The following is an 18,655-nucleotide window of genomic DNA, read 5'->3' as shown; positions in this document are numbered from 1 at the left end:
GCAAGCGGAAGCAGGGCAAGGCATTGCCTCACTTGGGAATGTGAGCAAAGGAATGCGTCCAAAGGAACGCAGCAAGGGGTCAGGGAGTTCCCTTTCCTAGTCAAATAAAGGGGTGACAGATGGCACCTGGAAAATCGGGTCACTCCCACCTCAATACTGTGCTTTTCCGACGGACTTAAAAACCGGCGCACCAGGAGATTATATCCCGCACCTGGCTCGGAGGATCCTACGCCCACGGAGTCTGGCTAATTGCTAGCACAGCAGTCTGAGATCAAACTGCAAGGTGGCAGCGAGGCTGGGGGAGGGGTGCCCGCCATTGCCCAGGCTTGCTTAGGTAAACAAAGCAGCCGCGAAGCTGGAGCAGCTCAAGGAGGCCTGCCTGCCTCTGTAGGCTCCACCTCTGGGGGCAGGGCACAGACAAACAAAAAGACAGCAGTAACCTCTGCAGACTTAAATGGCCCTGTCTGACAGCTTTGAAGACAGCAGTGGTTCTCCCAGCAAGCAGCTGGAGATCTGAGAACGGGCAGACTGCCTCCTCAAGTGGGTCCCTGACCCCTGACCCCCGAGCAGCCTAACTGGGAGGCACCCGCCAGTAGGGGCAGACTGACACCTCACATGGCCGGGTACTCCTCTGAGACAAAACTTCCAGAGGAATGATCAGACAGCAGCATTCGCGGATCACAAAAATCCGCTGTTCTGCAGCCACCGCTGCTGATACCCAGGCAAACAGGGTCTGGAGTGGACCTCTAGCAAACTCCAACAGACCTGCAGCTGAGGGTCCTGTCTGTTAGAAGGAAAACTAACAAACAGAAAGGACATCCACACCAAAAACCCATCTGTACATCACCATCATCAAAGACCAAAAGTAGATAAAACCACAAAGATGGGGAAAAAACAGAGCACAAAAACTGGAAACTCTAAAAAGCAGAGCGCCTCTCCTCCTCCAAAGGAACGCAGCTCCTCACCAACAATGGAACAAAGCTGGACGGAGAATGACTTTGATGAGTTGAGAGAAGAAGGCTTCAGACAATCAAACTACTCCGAGCTACAGGAGGAAATTCAAATCAAAGGCAAAGAAGTTGAAAACTTTGAAAAAAATTTAGACGAACGTATAACTAGAATAACCAATACAGAGAAGTGCTTAAAAGAGCTGATAGAGCTGAAAGCCAAGGATCGAGAACTACGCGAAGAATGCAGAAGCCTCAGGAGCCGATGCAATCAACTGGAAGAAAGGGTATCAGTGACGGAAGATGAAATGAATGAAATGAAGTGAGAAAGGAAGTTTAGAGAAAAAAGAATAAAAAGAAACGAACAAAGCCTCCAAGAAATATGGGACTATGTGAAAAGACCAAATCTATGTCTGATTGGTGTACCTGAAAGTGACGGGGAGAATGGAACTAAGTTGGAAAACACTCTGCAGGATATTATCCAGGAGAACTTCCCCAATCTAGCAAGGCAGGCCAACATTCAGATTCAGGAAATACAGAGAACGCCACAAAGATACTCCTCGAGAAGGGCAACTCCAAGACACATAATTGTCACATTCACCAAAATTGAAATGAAAGAAAAAACGTTAAGGGCAGCCAGAGAGAAAGGTCGGGTTACCCACAAAGGGAAGTCCATCAGACAAACAGCGAATCTCTTGGCAGAAACTCTACAAGCCAGAAGAGAGTGGGGGCCAATATTCAACATTCTTAAAGAAAAGAATTTTCAACCCAGAATTTCATATCCAGCCAAACTAAGCTTCATAAGTGAAGCAGAAATAAAATACTTTACAGACAAGCAAATGCTGAGAGATTTTGTCACCACCAGGCCTGCCCTAAAAGAGCCCTGAAGGAAGCACTAAACATGGAAAGGAATAACCGGTACCAGCCACTACAAAATCATGCCAAATTGTAAAGAGCATCGATGCTAGGAAGAAACTGCATCAACTAACGAGCAAAATAACCAGCTAACATCATAACGACAGGATCAAATTCACACATAACAATATTAACTTTAAATGTAAATGGACTAAATGCTCCAATTAAAAGACACAGACTGGCAAACTGGATAAAGACTCAAGACCCATCAGTGTGCTGTATTCAGGAAACCCATCTCACGTGCAGAGACACACATAGGCTCAAAATAAAAGGATGGAGGAAGATCTACCAAGCAAATAGAAAACAAAAAAAGGCAGGGGTTGGAATACTATTCTCTGACAAAACAGACTTTAAACCAAGAAAGATCAAGAGAGACAAAGAAGGCCATTACATAATGGTAAAGGGATCAATTCAACAAGAAGAGCTAACTATCCTAAATATATATGCACCCAATACAGGAGCACCCAGATTCATAAAGCAAGTCCTGAGTGACCTACAAAGAGACTTAGACTCCCACACAATAATAATGGGAGACTTCAACACCCCACTGTCAACATTAGACAGATCAACGAGACAGAAAGTTAACAAGGATACCCAGGAATTGAACTCAGCTCTGCACCAAGCGGACCTAATAGACATCTACAGAACTCTCTACTCCAAATCAACAGAATATACATTTTTTTCAGCACCACACCACACCTATTCCAAAATTGACCACATAGTTGGAAGTAAAGCTCTCCTCAGCAAATGTAAAAGATCAGAAATTATAACAAACTGTATCTCAGACCACAGTGCAATCAAACTAGAACTCAGGATTAAGAAACTCACTCAAAACCACTCAACTACATGGAAACTGAACAACCTGCTCCTGAATGACTACTGGGTACATAACGAAATGAAGGCAGAAATAAAGATGTTCTTTGAAACCAATGAGAACAAAGACACAACATACCAGAATCTCTGGGACACATTCAAAGCAGTATGTAGAGGGAAATTTATAGCACTAAATGCCCACAAGAGAAAGCAGGAAAGATCCAAAATTGACACCCTAACATCACAATTAAAAGAACTAGAAAAGCAAGAGCAAACACATTCAAAGCTAGCGGGAAGCAAGAAATAACTAAAATCAGAGCAGAACTGAAGGAAATAGACACAAAAAAACCCTTCACAAAATTAATGAATCCAGGAGCAGGTTTTTTGAAAGGATCAACAAAATTGATAGACCGCTAGCAAGAATAATAAAGAAGAAAAGAGAGAAGAATCAAATACACGCAATAAAAAATGATAAAGGAGATATCACCACTGATCCCACAGAAATACAAACTACCATCAGAGAATACTACAAACACCTCTATGCAAATAAACTAGAAAATCTAGAAGAAATGGATAAATTCCTCGACACATATACCCTCCCAAGACTAAACCAGGAAGAAGTTGAATCTCTGAATGGACCAATAACAGGCTCTGAAATTGTGGCAATAAGCAATAGCTTACCAACCAAAAAGAGTCCAGGACCAGATGGATTCACAGCCAAATTCTACCAGAGGTACAAGGAGGAACTGGTACCATTCCTTCTGAAACTATTCCAATCAACAGAAAAAGAGGGAATCCTCCCTAACTCATTTTATGAGGCCAGCATCATCCTGATACCAAAGCCAGGCAGAGACACAACCAAAAAAGAAAATTTTAGACCAATATCCTTGATGAACATTGATGCAAAAATCCTTAACAAAATACTGGCAAACTGAATCCAGCAGAACATCAAAAAGCTTATCCAGCAAGATCAAGCGGGCTTCATCCCTGGGATGCAAGGCTGGTTCAACATACGCAAATCAATAAAGGTAATCCAGCATATAAACACAACAAAAGACAAAAACCACATGATTATCTCAATAGATGTCGAAAAGGCCTTTGACAAAATTCAATAACCCTTCATGCTAAAAACTCTCAATAAATTAGGTATTGATGGGATGTATCTCAAAGTAATAAGAGCTATCTATGACAAACCCACAGCCAATATGATACTGAATGGGCAAAAACTAGAAGCATTCCCTTTGAAAACTGGCACAAGACAGGGATGCCCTCTCTCACCACTCCTATTCAACATAGTGTTGGAAGTTCTGGCCAGGGCAATTAGGCAGGAGAAGGAAATAAAGAGTATTCAATTAGGAAAAGAGGAAGTCAAATTGTCCCTGTTTGCAGATGACATGATTGTATATCTAGAAAACCCCATTGTCTCAGCCCAAAATCTCCTTAAGCTGATAAGCAACTTCAGCAAAGTCTCAGGATACAAAATCAACGTACAAAAATCACAAGCATTCTTATACACCAATAACAGACAAACAGAGAGCCAAATCATGAGTGAACTCCCATTCACAATTGTTTCAAAGAGAATAAAATACCTAGGAATCCAACTTACAAGGGACATGAAGGACCTCTTCAAGGAGAACTACAAACCACTGCTCAATGAAATAAAAGAGGATACAAACAAATGGAAGAACATTCCATGCTCATGGGTAGGAAGAATCAATATCGTGAAAATGGCCATACTGCCCAAGGTAATTTACAGATTCAATGCCATCCCCATCAAGCTACCAATGACTTTCTTCACAGAATTGGAAAAAACTACTTTCAAGTTTATATGGAACCAAAAAAGAGCCCGCATCGCCAAGTCAATCCTAAGCCAAAAGAACAAAGCTGGAGGCATCACGCTACCTGACTTCAAACTATACTACAAGGCTACAGTAACCAAAACAGCATGGTACTGGTACCAAAACAGAGATACAGATCAATGGAACAGAACAGAGCCCTCAGAAATAATGCCGCATACCTACAACTATCTGATCTTTGACAAACCTGACAAAAACAAGCAATGGGGAAAGGATTCCCTATTTAATAAATGGTGCTGGGAAAACTGGCTAGCCATATGTAGAAAGCTGAAACTGGATCCCTTCCTTACACCTTATACAAAAATCAATTCAAGATGGATTAAAGACTTAAACATTAGACCTAAAACCATAAAAACCCTAGAAGAAAACCTAGGCATTACCATTCAGGACATAGGCATGGGCAAGGACTTCATGTCTAGAACACCAAAAGCAATGGCAACAAAGCCAAAATTGACAAATGGGATCTAATTAAACTCAAGAGCTTCTGCACAGCAAAAGAAACTACCATCAGAGTGAACAGGCAACCTACAAAATGGTAGAAAATTTTTGCAACCTACTCAACTGACAAAGGGCTAATATCCAGAATCTACAATGAACTCCAACAAATTTACAAGAAAAAAACAAACAACCCCATCAAGAAGTGGGTGAAGGACATGAACAGACACTTCTCAAAAGAAGACATTTATGCAGCCAAAAAACACATGAAAAAATGCTCACCATCACTGGCCATCAGAGAAATGCAAATCAAAACCACAATGAGATACCATCTCACACCAGTTAGAATGGCAATCATTAAAAAGTCAGGAAACAACAGGTGCTGGAGAGGATGTGGAGAAATAGGAACACTTACACTGTTGGTGGGACTGTAAACTAGTTCAACCCTTGTGGAAGTCAGTGTGGCGACTCCTCAGGGATCTAGAACTAGAAATACCATTTGACCCAGCCATCCCATTACTGGGTATATACCCAAAGGACTATAAATCATGCTGCTATAAAGACACATGCACACGTATGTTTATTGCAGCACTAATCACAATAGCAAAGACTTGGAACCAACCCAAATGTCCAACAGTGATAGACTGGATTAAGAAAATGTGGCACATATACACCATGGAATACTATGCAGCCATAAAAATTGATGAGTTCATGTCCTTTGTAGGGACATGGATGAAAATGGAAAGCATCATTCTCAGTAAACTATCGCAAGAACAAAAAACCAAACACCGCATATTCTCACTCATAGATGGGAATTGAACAATGAGAACACATGGACACAGGAAGGGGAACATCACACTCTGGGGACTGTTGTGGGGTGGGGGGAGGGGGGAGGGATAGCTTTAGGAGATATACCTAATGCTAAATGACGAGTTAATGGGTGCAGCAAACCAGCATGGCACATGTATACATACGTAACTAACTTGCACATTGTGCACATGTACCCTGAAACTTAAAGTATAATAATAATAAAATAAAATAAAAATAAATAAATAAAATAAATAAATAAATAAAAAATAAAAAGATTGATAGAATAAAACAAAAAGCTATTTAAAGGAAAAATAGATTACTTTTCTCACATAACCATTTAAAAATATGTACATTTTAAGAAAGGAAAGACTAATATTTAAATGAGATAAAAATCTGAGAGAGTGCTAGAGTTGTACCAGTTCAGGCAGGACCAAAGGAGTCTCTCATAGATTGATTTAACAATCTCAGAGATCCACAGGAAAGCAGGTGACATAGTGGGAAGAGCACCAAACTGGGAGCCAAGGAACTGAGTTTTCCACCCTGGCTCAATAAGAAGCTCCATCATAGTGGGTAAGTCACCTTAGTGCGTCAGTTTCCTCATCTTAAAATGAAGACTGACAAGGACCATTCTAATGCCCCGTACTCTATAGCTGTTGACATTAAAGGAATAATCTGGAAATGTAAATGGAAGGGCATCTCAGCCACAGTTGTAGGCTTCTGGTAGCTCAAAGGCTGGGAACCACAGGGCAAGAAAGCCAGTAAGTAGCCATGCTTAAGCTAAATGAAGAAAGATGGGTACTCCCCTCTATTAGGCTCACTGAGGACAGAAATGGGCAAATGTATAGATAAAAATTAATAAAGGGGAAAATATTCATATTCATAGTCATAAATTTATGTATGTATATACATATGTATACGTGTATGTATATGTATACGTATATGTAAAAATTAATAAAGGGGAAATATTCATATTCATAGCCATAAATTCATGTAAGGAATATGTATGACTGTTGGACAATGTTCTTGCTGTTATTTTATAAAGCACCAAAATAATGAATAGCAACTAAGGAAAAGAATAAAACACAGAGCTTCATGCCAAGGCCAGGGATTCCATAAAACACTAAGGCAAATAAAACAATTCCTCAAAGTCTATGCTGGTCACAGCTTTCACAAACCCTGCCATAGGACCTTAACACTTATGTGTTGAAGTGGCACTTAGAATTAGGTAAGTTTTATTTTCTCCAAGTCTTCACTGTTATCAACGATTATTCTTATAACAACCACCTGGTGTTGAGCATTATGCGAGGAACTATAAAAATATAAAAAGAATTATAAAGCATGTCCCTAGCCACCAAAAACAGAACAATATGCACAGGAAAATAAGCAAAATAACTGAAGACAGTGAGAGCATGCCTGTGTATATATGCATATATGCCATCTACTTTGGAATTTAAATCACATTTTCCCACAGAAACACAGAGAAGGTGGTTAGGTTTCAGTTGAGGTGACTCCTCAAACTTATTTCATGCTTATTTAGTTAAGCCTCAGTAGCTGTCCTTAATTCCTTAAATCTCGAAGTGATTTTCAACCAAGTTGAGGGACTAATAGGTAGTGCTGTATAGCTGGAAATAACATATTCGATATTATGACATAATTTTACAATTAGAAAATGAACAACTATTTTTCATGATGCAGAAGCCACTATTTTAATTAAATGAATTTAAAAGTAAGTGGTAGCTATAACATACACACACAGCATGACCTGCCAAGCACTGCTCCAATATCTTTATACATAACTTACTTTTCCTTATTTAACTCACTTTATTTATTTATTTATTTTATTTATTTTGAGACGGAGTTTCACTATTGTTGCCCAGGCTGGAGTGCAGCGGTGCGATCTCACTGCAATCTCTGCCTCCTGGGTTCAAGCGATTCTCCTGCCTGAGCCTCCCGAGTAACTGGGATTACTGGTACCTGCTGCCACGACTGGCTAATTTTTGGTATTTTTAGTAGAGACAGGGGTTTCACCATGTTGGCCAGGCTGGTCTCAAACTCCTGACTTCAAGTGATCCACCCGCCTCGGCCTCCCAAAGTGCTGGGATTACAGGCGTGAGCCACTGCGCCCAGCCTAACTCACTTTATTCTTAAAACAACCGCAAGAGGGAGTACGGTCAATATTCCCAGTTTTAAGGTGAGTAAACTAAGGCAGAGGGATGTTAAGTAATTTCCCCAGTCACATAGTTCGACAAACCTTCTTGGTGGGTGAAGATACACAGAAAATATTTTATTTTCTGAATAATCTCATTATCCAATATTCTTCACTCGGGTTGAAAACAGAATGAGGGGATAAAGGCACTATGTTAATAGTTAGGTAAGTACTTTTTTTTTTAAGCAGTACGTAAACTAAAATGATTCATAGTAGTATGGCCCCAAATAATTCCATATTGTTTATACCACAGACAGGTTCACACAAGGGCCCTAGGATATATATACATGGATGTTCACTACAGCAGTGTTTTGATGGCTAATGACTGAAAATCTAAATGTCCATCAATGGGGACAGGCTAAATACTATTTTTATATTTTTACAAAGAACTGCTGTGTAGCCATAAAAAGGATGAGGTAGTTTTATACCCATGGATATTGAAAGTGCCTAATATACGGTATTAAATGGCAAAAGCATGTGTATTAGGATTCCACTTGTGGGAAAGACAGAAGGGGGTATATATTATCCTGTGCTTTATTATGATCAGAAAATTTCTTAAATATAAGCAAGAAATTATTTACAGTGCTTACTTCTGGGAAGTGGGGAATGGAGATGGGTAGATCAGTAGATAGAGAAGAAAAAGACTTTTCTTTTTACATTGTATCCTTCTGTATTAAATTTCCTTTTATCAAAAGCATATAGCTGATTTTAAAATAGCTTACTTAAAAATACAGCAATATAGAGCTTAGTCTTCTTTTACATAATGGTTTCTAACCACAGACTGGTATGTAATGATCAGCGGTATTCCTAATAGTAATTAACCTAGAGAAATTAATGAATGATTTATTTTATAAACAAGGATAAACTCAACATCCCTTTAATTAATCCATTAATCAAGGGGAGAAAAAGAAAGGGGGCCTATAAACCTCAAGCAGAAGGTTGAAAAAAATCTTCTAAAGATCATGTTTAAGAAAGACTGCATCCCAGAGTCTGGATGCCAGAAATGCCAACGACCTTCTTGAAAAACAAGGAAGTATCTTTACGTGATTGTCAAATTGGGTTGGGAGGTTCCAAGGTGTGGACAAGGCTTTTTAAGAATTTCATTCTTTTACGTTTATACTTTTGCATATTTCATATTATACACAACATATTTACAGTGGTAGTCATACACTATAAATAATTAAACATACAACATTTGGGGAGATGCATGCTCAAAAATGTTTTACTGATAGGGAGTGGAATTAAAAAGGTTTGGAAGCTACTGAGGTAGTAAAAAATGTTAATGCAGTGAAAAGAAAAACATTAAATGGTCATTCTGTGGTCAAGGGACGAGAAGTAAAAGCTATGAAGCAGTTAATGTACAATGCCTGCAACTTTTGAGTACTCTTCAACATTTTCCTGCATCTATTCCAAAACCAAATCCTGCCATTTTTCCAATAGGATATTTCCTGAGTTTGCCCCTTCATAACCATTCTGACCATCTAAATCTTATCAATTCACGCTTTTGGAAAGGCCTCCGGCCCTTCTGCAAAGAGCCCTCCACTTGCTTGCATCTTGCACAGAACTGTAAGAAGGTCCTTTAAGTGCTCAGACAGCTTCCAACTATTTCCAAAAGTGAAAGTACTTATCCATGATTGTAAATATCCCTGTCCCACTCTCAAACTGTCCGCTCCCCATAGACCAACTAGAGTTCTTTAAATAAGTCAGACAAATATATTCCTCATTCCTCAAGGGACTCACCCTCCCTTTCACATTCCGGTTGTGCAGATTAAACATACTCCACACCATCAAACCAAGTTATTTTTCCTCGGGAACTCTCTTCGAGGTTTCTTTTTCTCTAACAGCCTGCCCACCTCTGATTCCTGGGATTTTCGTGTTGACGGGATCGTTGGGATCTTTCCTCTCTTCTCATCTTTCCAGTAACCCATTAGCATTAGCAGGATTATTGGACAGGCCTCCGTTTGCATTAATATCTCCAATGATTCTGTGATCTCCGCCCTAAAGACCTTTGATTTCTTTTGGTCGCGCCTCCCCTTCAGGACACCAAGTTTGTTTAGGGCCTGAGCACAGGGGCCCGGCAGGTTCTTTCTGACGTCAGCGGCTGCGTACCGAGGCCGACTTAGGCAGGCCGCTCCAGGAACAAGGCCGTGCGGACAGGACTGACCTAGGCGCTTTTCCCCGTCGCTCCCAGAGGAGAAACGTACCTGGGAGGGGACAGACCGTGAGCAAGTGGTCCAAGTCTGCGCAGGGCGACCCCGAAGGCCCACCGGAGAGGCCGAGAGGCTTGTGGGCTACTAGAACGAGGCCTGGTAGGTGAAGGAGGCGGGTGAAGGGCCGGATCCAGGACTGAATCCGGGAGAGGCGGGGCGAGGAGGGGACTCCGGTGTAGCTGCTTGGGCAGCTCCCGCGGCCCCTCTGGCGGGGGTGACCGTTATTGGACTCGCAGAGGGTTGGGTAGCGCCCCCCCACTCACCTAAAAGCGCTGCCGCCTGAGGCTCCAGCTGCCACCCTCCCAATTCAAGCCACGTCAGCTCGGGAACCCTATAGCGACACCTTCCACCGCCGCGCCCCACCAGGGACTCAGCCACTAGCAGTTGGGACGGAAGATGGGATTAAGACACCGACCAATCAGAACTATCGGCAGGACGTTACCAGGGAGACCAGGCACGCCTTGTTTGTTACCAACCTATCAACAATGACGGAAACCAATCAACGACAGAAGATGCTCCGCTTCCTCAAAGAAACAGCCAATGGACCCTAAAGAGTGAATGAGGGGCGTGATTAGACGCGAGTAGGTGCCCCGGAACAAGATCTGGGGAGGGACAGGAAGTGCCGAGTGGGCGGGCGTTCTGGGAAAGGTCAGATGTTGTCAGTGTGAGGTGGTTATGCTGGCTTCCTTCAATTCCTCTGCTTTGTCGGCTGTGACTGACCGAGACTGCGGCTTGGGCCTCCGCAGAGACTTGAGACTGCGGGCACCTGCTGCCATTAGGATTGTTGAATGAGCTGTGAGAAGGGAGTGGGGGATATGGGACTCTTAGATTCAAAAAATACTGGAGCCTCTTAGTTGTTTGTCTAGTTTCACCTTTTGATTTTGTTGATGAAAAATAATTAACCATAGAAGTAACTTGCCCAAAGTCAAAAAGCGACTTAGTGATGGAACTCGGACTAGAACGCGGTGTCAGTATGAAAGAGGATCAGCAATGTCTGTAAGGACATGATTGTGAGAGAGAGAGTAGTGAATACTAGGAAGGTGCCTCTTACAAAGTGGAGCCTAAGCCAGAACCTAAGCAAAGGTTGAGAGTTGAGGGCTCAGGCTCTGCAATGAGTGTCAGTGAGGAGCTCCAGCAAAAGACTGAAATCACTCATGCTTTCCTTAAACCCCTAAGGAAAGGGAGGGAAAGTAGCCAGCTCCCAATGACCTGTCATTTCAGGCACTCTCTTGGCAATAAGAGTAATGTTAGTTTGAATTTATTGAATCTTACTGTGCACTCAGCTGGCCCATTGTATGTATACTCATCGTAATGATTACATAACTTCACAATTCAAACATCAGCTCAGTAAGGCCTTTCCTGGCTGCCCATCTTACAGAACTGGAGGTCATTATGCTAAGTGAAATAAGTCTGGCACAGAAAGACAAATATCCCATGGTCTCACTCATGTGGGAGCTTAAAAAGTTGATCTCATGGAGTAGAGATAAGTACCAGAGGCTGGGAAGGTGGAGTTGGGGGAGGCAGGGAAGAGACTGGTTAATGGGTACAAACATAGATAGAAGGAATAAGTTGAAGTGTTTGATAACACAGTAGGGTGACTATAGTTAACAATATGTTATATATTTCAAAATAACTAGAAGATTAGAAATGTTCCCAACACAAAGAAATGATAAATGTTCGAGGTGATAGATATCCTAAACACCCTGATTTGATCATTACACATTGCATGCATATATCAAACTACCACACCCCATAAATATGTACAAATATGTATCAATACAAACATAAATAAAATTGCAGTTTCCTGCATGCACTATACTTATTTGCTTCTTTTTCCCCTAAGCATTTTGCCATCTAACGTACTATATATTTCATTTATCTCATATCTCTCTTCTCATTAGATTATAAGCTCCAGGAAGGTAGTAATTTTGATCTCAGCTTTACCTCCAGGTCCTAGAGAAGTATAGAGGAGGGCACTCAATATCTGTTAAATTAATAAAGTATATATAGTTATCCTTATTTTAAATGTGAGACAATAAGACTTCAGAAGGTTAAATAATTCACACAAGGTCACATGGTGAGGGGCAGAGACAGAATTTGAAGTGGTTATTCAATGTCAATGCTGCAGTACTTCATGAATACATCATATTCTTATATCCCTGATTGTATTCACCCAGCAAAGTCCTAAACCTGCATCAGTCCAACCATTGGTCTCTACTCCTACCTTTGGGGAGCAAAATGCTGCAGGAGACATCAGGACAATGTCATCAGTGACATCAATGTCCTGACCACTACACATTCAGTTTCCAGCTGAACTCCATCTTCAGCACACTCCCAAATCCTTCTTGTCTTCAGCTTCCTCTCCTATTTGCCACAATTATTCAAACCTTTAACATTCTCTTTAAGTCCCAACCCCATATCTACACCTCACACTCCTAGCAGATGAACTTGCTTCTATCTTAGAGAAAATAGAAACCATCACTGAGAGTCCTATTGTACTCCCTTACACAAAATTTACCTTTCTACATACTTATTTCCACATTCAACCTTAGAATTTACGTTTCAGTTTTAACACAATGAAACTTTCTTATGGGAGAAGAGATTAGAATTTTGTCTGTCTAGTAGGTCTTCTTACGGCTCTACCTTCTGTTATTGGGTGAGCACAGTATGGTGAGAATTATAATGAACACTAGGGGCGTGAAGGAAGAAAATGAAGTGGAGAAGTTAAAGAGCGAAACTGATATTATTTCTAAGTTCACTGAAGGACTGGAAATAATTTAGAATGCAACTTAATGGAAGCAATTTAGGCTCTGAGAGGGTGATCAAGATAATAAAAGATAATTAGGGGTTGCCCCAGCAAAAAAGAAGGTGCAGAATAGTGGAGGTAGATGGAGCAGCATGTGCATGGACCATTTGGGCAATCTGATATAAGTGATATGACTGAACGAATAAGCAAAGAGTAGGTCATAAAATTGTGCCATTTTATGCTAAGGGGTTTGGATATGACTCTAAGCTCCAGAGCAGTTAGAGACTGCAGAAATCACAGAAATGTGGAGTCATTCAGGTGTCCTTTAGAGAGTGACCATTTCCCTAATTGAAAGTACAGGGAGGAAAAGTTGAAAGACAAGAAATGTCACATTCTCTGTGATTTACTATTGCCCAATTCCCTCTCCCCTTTTTCAGTTCTTTCCTCATCATCATCTTACCTTCCCCTATACCAAATGCAAACTTATTCCAAAACTTTCATGCAGCCTTATTTATTAATGTATCTTCCATACCTAATGTATTTTCAGCATAGTATATACTCAATAAATATTTATTAAATAAATAAAATATCCAACATATAATTCTATATGAATAAACTTAAAATATTAGAGAAATAAGAAATTGTCTTGAAAAATATAACTTTGAGATATATCAATTATATGCAAAAATATACAATCACATGATCACATCAACCAATGAAGAAAAATATTTTCACAAGAAGAGGGAAGGTGGGGAAAGAAGAAGAGGGATGGTGGGGAAAGAGGAAGGGAGATGAGGGGGGAAAAAGAAGAAGGAAGGTGAGGAAAGAAAGACGGGAAAGAAGAAGAGGGAAGGTGGGGAAAGAAAGGGATGGTGGGGAAAGGAAAGAAGAAGAGGGATGGTGGGGAAAGGAAAGAAGAAGAGGGATGGTGGGGGAAGAAGAAGAGGGACGGTGGGGGAAGAAGAAGAGGGACGGTGGGGGAAGAAGAAGAGGGAAGGTGGGGATAGGGAAAAGAAGCTGAGGAAAGAAGGTGGGGAAAGAAGAAGAGGGAAGGTGGGAGAAGAAGAAAAAAAATCAACACCCATTCATGATAAAAAAAAAAAAAACAAACCTCAGAAAACTAGGAATCGAAGGATATTTACTCAACTTGATAGAAAAATATTGCAGATTCTTAATGGTGAGAAACTAGATGCTTTCCCTCTAAGATCAGGAACAAGGTAAGGATGTCCCCTCTCACTACTCCTAAGTGACATTATACTAAACCTCCTGCCTAATGTAAGACAAGAAAGGGAAATAAAAGATATTCATACTAGAAAGTAATAAATAAAACTGTCTTTGTAGATGACATGATTTTTTATGTAAAAAATACCTAAGAATAAACAAAAACCTCCTGGAATTAATAAGGAATTTTAACAAGGCTACAGGGTAAAAGGTCAATTGCTTTCCTCGGCAAAGAACAATTGGAATTTGAAATTAAAAACACAATACCATTTACATTAGCCTCAAAAAAATAAAGAAGAAATAAATACTTAGGCATAAATCTAACAAAATATGTACAGGCTCTATGTGAAGGAAACTAGCAAACCTCTGATTAAAAAAATTAAAATCTAAATAAATTGAGAAATATTCCATATTCCCAGAAAGCATCAGTATTGTTGCGATGTCAATTCTTCCCAACTTTATCTGTAGATTCAATAAGATCTCAATCAAAATCTTAGCACATTATTTTGTGGATATCAACAAATTAATTCTGAATTTTATATGAAAAAGTAAAAGACCCAGAATTATCCACAGAATATTCAAGAAGAACAAAGTTGGAGGACTGACATTACCCAACTTCAAGACTTAACTACACAGCTACAGTAAACAAAACAGCATGGTATTGGCAAAAGAATAGACAAATAGACCAATAGAACAGAATGGAGAGCCCCAAAATAGATCCACGTAAATGTAGACAACTGATCTTTGAGAATGGAGCAAAGGCAATTCAATGGCGAAAAGAGTCTTTTCAATACATGGTGCTAGAACAACTGGAAATCCACATTCAAAAATTGACACACACATTATACCTTTTATAAAAATTAACTCAAAATGGATCTTAAGATGTAAATATAAAATGTAAAACTATGAAACATCTATAGGATAATTTGAGACTCTAGGTGACTTTGAGTTTGGTGATGACTTTTCAGATACAACACCAAAAGCATGAGCCAATGTGCGGGGCAGGGGGGAGACACAATGAGTTGGACTTGATTAAAATGAAAAACTTCTGCTCTGTAAAAGGCACTGTTAAGAAGATTAAAAAAACAAGGCACAGACTGGGAGAAAATACTTGTAGAATACCTATTTGATAAAGGACTGTTACCTAAAATACACAAGGAACTCTTATAATGCAAAAATTTTAATTAAAAAAATTCACAAGTGGGCAAAAGATCTGAACAGACACCTCACCAAAGAAGATACACAGATGGCAAATAAGCACACGAAAAAATGCAGCCAGGCACGATAGCTCACGCCTGTAATCCCAGCACTTTGGAAGGCCGAGGCAGGCAGATCACAAGGTCAGAAGTTTAAGACCAGCCTGACCAACATGATGAAACCCCCGTGTCTACTTAAAAAAATACAAAAATTAACCAGGCGTGGTGGCGCGTGCCAGTAATCCCAGCTACTCAGGAGGCTGAGTCAGGAGCATCGCTTGAACCCGGGAGGTGGAGATTGCAATGAGCTAGATTGCGCCACTGCACTCCAGCCTGGGGGCCCCAGGGAGACTCTGTCTGAGAGAGAGAGAAAAAGAAAGGAAGGAAGGAAGGAAGGAAGGAAGGAAGGAAGGAAGGAAGGAAGGAAGGAAGGAAGGAAGGAAGGAAGGAAGGAAGGAAGGAAGGAAGGAAGGAAGGAAGGAAGGAAGGAAGGAAGGAAGGAAGGAAGATGGAGGGAGGGAGGGAAGGAGGGAGAAGGAAGGAAGGAAGAAGGGAGGGAAGGAGGGGAAAGGAAAGGAAAGGAAGTCAACATCATATGTTACTAGGGAATTGCAAATTAAAGGAAAAATAAGATACCACCACACACCTATTTGAATGACAAAAATCCAAAACCCGGACATCATCAACTGCTGGCAAGCATGTAGAACAACAGGAACTCACATTTATTACTGATGGGAATGTAAAATGATACAACCACTTTGGAAGACAGTTAAGCAGTTTCTTACAAAGCTAAACATAGATTGACCATACCATCCAGCAATCATGCTCCTAGATATATCAAAATCAGTGAAAATGTATGTCCACAAAAACACTTGCACACGAATGTTTATAGCAGCTTTATTCGTAATTCCCAAAACTTGAAAGCAACGAATATGTCCTTCAGTAGATAAATGGATATACTGTGGTATTTCATACAATTGAACATTATTCAGTGATAAAAAGAATTGAGCAATCAAGCCATGAAAAGACATGGAGGAACGTTAAATGCTTATTGTTAAGTGAAAGCAATCAGTCTGAAAAGGCTATATACTGTGTGGTCCAGCAATATGACATTTTGAAAGAGTCAAAACTATAGAAACAGTAAAAGAAAATCAGTGGCTGTCATGGATGGGGTTGGGAAGGGGCAAAGAAGGATTAATATATGGAATAGAGAGAATATTTTAAGGGAGAGAAACTATTTTGTATGATACTGCAGTGGTGGATATGCGGTATTGTGCATTTGTCAAACTCCATAAAACTATATAACATAAAGAGTAAATTTTAATGTAAACTGTGGACTTTAGTTAATGTCTCAATATTGATTCATCAAATGTAATAAACATGGTAATAATAGGGGAAACTGCTGAGAAGTGGGAAGTAGGGGGAGGATGAGATGAATATATAAAACTCTGTATGTCTGCTCAATGTGTCTGTAAATCTAAAACTGTGCCAAAAAATAAAGGAATGTATGCATATACATATATTTCCAAATTTGACTCAAGAAAAAGTAGAGGAATCTGACATCTTCTAGAAAAAAAAACATTTAAAAGTTGTTGATCTCAGAAGAAAAGTATACAATCCAGACAGTTTTTCAGGCAATTGCTTTTGGGGCTTTGTTATAGACTGAATATTTGTGTTCCCGGCAAAATTTATATGCTGATGTCCTGTCAATTTTATAGTATGAGGGGGTAGGGCCTTTGGGAGATAATTAGGTCATGAAGGTAGAGACCTCATGAATGAGATTAGTGCCCTTATAAAAGAGACCCCAGAGTGCTCCCTTGTCTTTTTTTTTTTTTTTTTTTTTTTTGAGACAGGGTCTCACTCTTGGGCTGGGGTGCGGTGGCATAATTTTGGCTCACTGCAACCTCAACTTCCAGGGCTTAGGTGATCATCTCACCTCAGCCTCCTGAGTAGTTGAGACTACAAGTGTACGCCACCATGCCCAGCTAATTTTTGTGGGTTTTTTTTTTTTTTTTTTTTTGTAGAGATTGGATTTTGCCATGTTGCCCAGGCTGGTCTTTAACTCTTGGGCTCAAGCAATACACCTGTCTCGGCCTCCCAAAGTGCTAGGATTAGAGGCATGAGCTACCGCGCTTAGCTCCCTTGCCTCTTTTGCCATGTGAGGATGAATGAGAAGATGGCGTCTGTGAGCCATGAAGTGAGCCCTCACGCAACACCAGTGCCTTAATCTTAGACTTCTCAAACTCCAAAATTATGAGAAATAAATTTCTGTTGTTTATAAGCCACCCAGTCTATGATATTTTTATAACATCCCAGACTAAGACAAGCTTTCAAGGAACAGATATTTCCTATGCTATACAATCTATACAGAGCACAGGAACAGATGGAATGTTTCCCAGCTAATTCAGGTCTAAAAAAAAGAAAAGAGAAAAAAGAAAAAAAGGTCTTTTTGTAGTTTAACTGTGATTACCTTTGTCATTACACTTTTCTTTCTCCATATTTACTCTAGCCAAAGATATTGTTTACAAAAGTATCTATTTTCAGGGCAGCTTCATGGGGCCTGTAACAAGAAAGAGGTAAAACCAGGGTGGGCAATCAAGTGGTGGCTCCGTGGCAGGGCCACTGAAACTAATAGCGCAGTTAGAGCCCTAGCCCTTCCAAAGCCCGACATGAGGCAGGGCTTGGAACATCTTCTGCAGGCTCTCCAGGACTTCAATGAGCAACAGAATGTTGCTGAATATCAACTGCAGCTGTTCAGGACTGAGATGCCCAGCAGGCCGCATCAACAGCTGACACTGCTCCCTAATGATATGTGTGTCTCTCACATAGCTGGTCTCTAGAATTAGTTTTACATACAGTCATTAAATAAAAAATCTGCATTAATCAGGATTCTCTTGGGGTGAAGATGAACCTTAATTATGAGATTTGGATTTTGTATAAAAATATCTCTGTATACTTGCCCTGCCCTGGGTCCTTATTTGTTGTATTTCCCTACATGAGCAAAATTCCCAGAAGGATCCAGAGTGTACCAAACACCACATAGTCCAAGCCTAAGAAAGATCATTTTTCTGAATTCCTTGGCCTTCATATGCCGGGAAACCAAAAAGCTGGCAGGACTACTAGAATTTAAGCCCCACCCCCATGCTTGTACTGTAGATTATCCACAAGAGTAGGGGCTGGTGCTGGACAAGAAGCAGTAGGAGGGGCCAGAGATTATTGGCATCAGCAATACAGAGGAAATGCACATTCTGGAAAGGGACAAGGAGGTGATGACTGGAAGAGCAAATTCCTGGGTCTCCT

At 40.4% G+C, this 18,655-nt stretch overlaps 1 protein-coding gene and 1 long non-coding RNA gene across 26 annotated transcripts in view; one reads left to right on the top strand and one right to left on the bottom strand.

Moving 5' to 3' along the window:
* GOLGB1 (golgin B1) overlaps positions 1-10,569 on the bottom strand; it is an 89,618-nt gene extending 79,049 nt beyond the window's left edge. For 10 of the 25 annotated variants that reach the window (XM_024244205.3, XM_024244210.3, XM_024244209.3 and 7 more), the window contains exon 1: positions 10,456-10,569. The gene's annotated coding sequence lies outside the window, so the exon portion shown is untranslated. Of the gene's footprint in view, positions 1-9,722 lie in introns of all 25 variants that reach the window. The other 15 variants (XM_024244207.3, XM_063721732.1, XM_054551415.2 and 12 more) reach the window with 5 other exon arrangements.
* On the top strand, positions 10,121-12,001 carry LOC134760984 (uncharacterized). Its single transcript, XR_010139133.1, has 2 exons — positions 10,121-10,291; positions 10,559-12,001. It is a non-coding gene; the product is annotated as an uncharacterized LOC134760984 (long non-coding RNA).
* Positions 12,002-18,655: the final 6,654 nt, after the last annotated feature.

This window comes from Pongo abelii, chromosome 2, assembly GCF_028885655.2.
Source record: "Pongo abelii isolate AG06213 chromosome 2, NHGRI_mPonAbe1-v2.0_pri, whole genome shotgun sequence".
Lineage (NCBI taxonomy): Eukaryota > Metazoa > Chordata > Mammalia > Primates > Hominidae > Pongo > Pongo abelii.
This window is presented reverse-complemented; position numbering and strand designations above follow the sequence as displayed.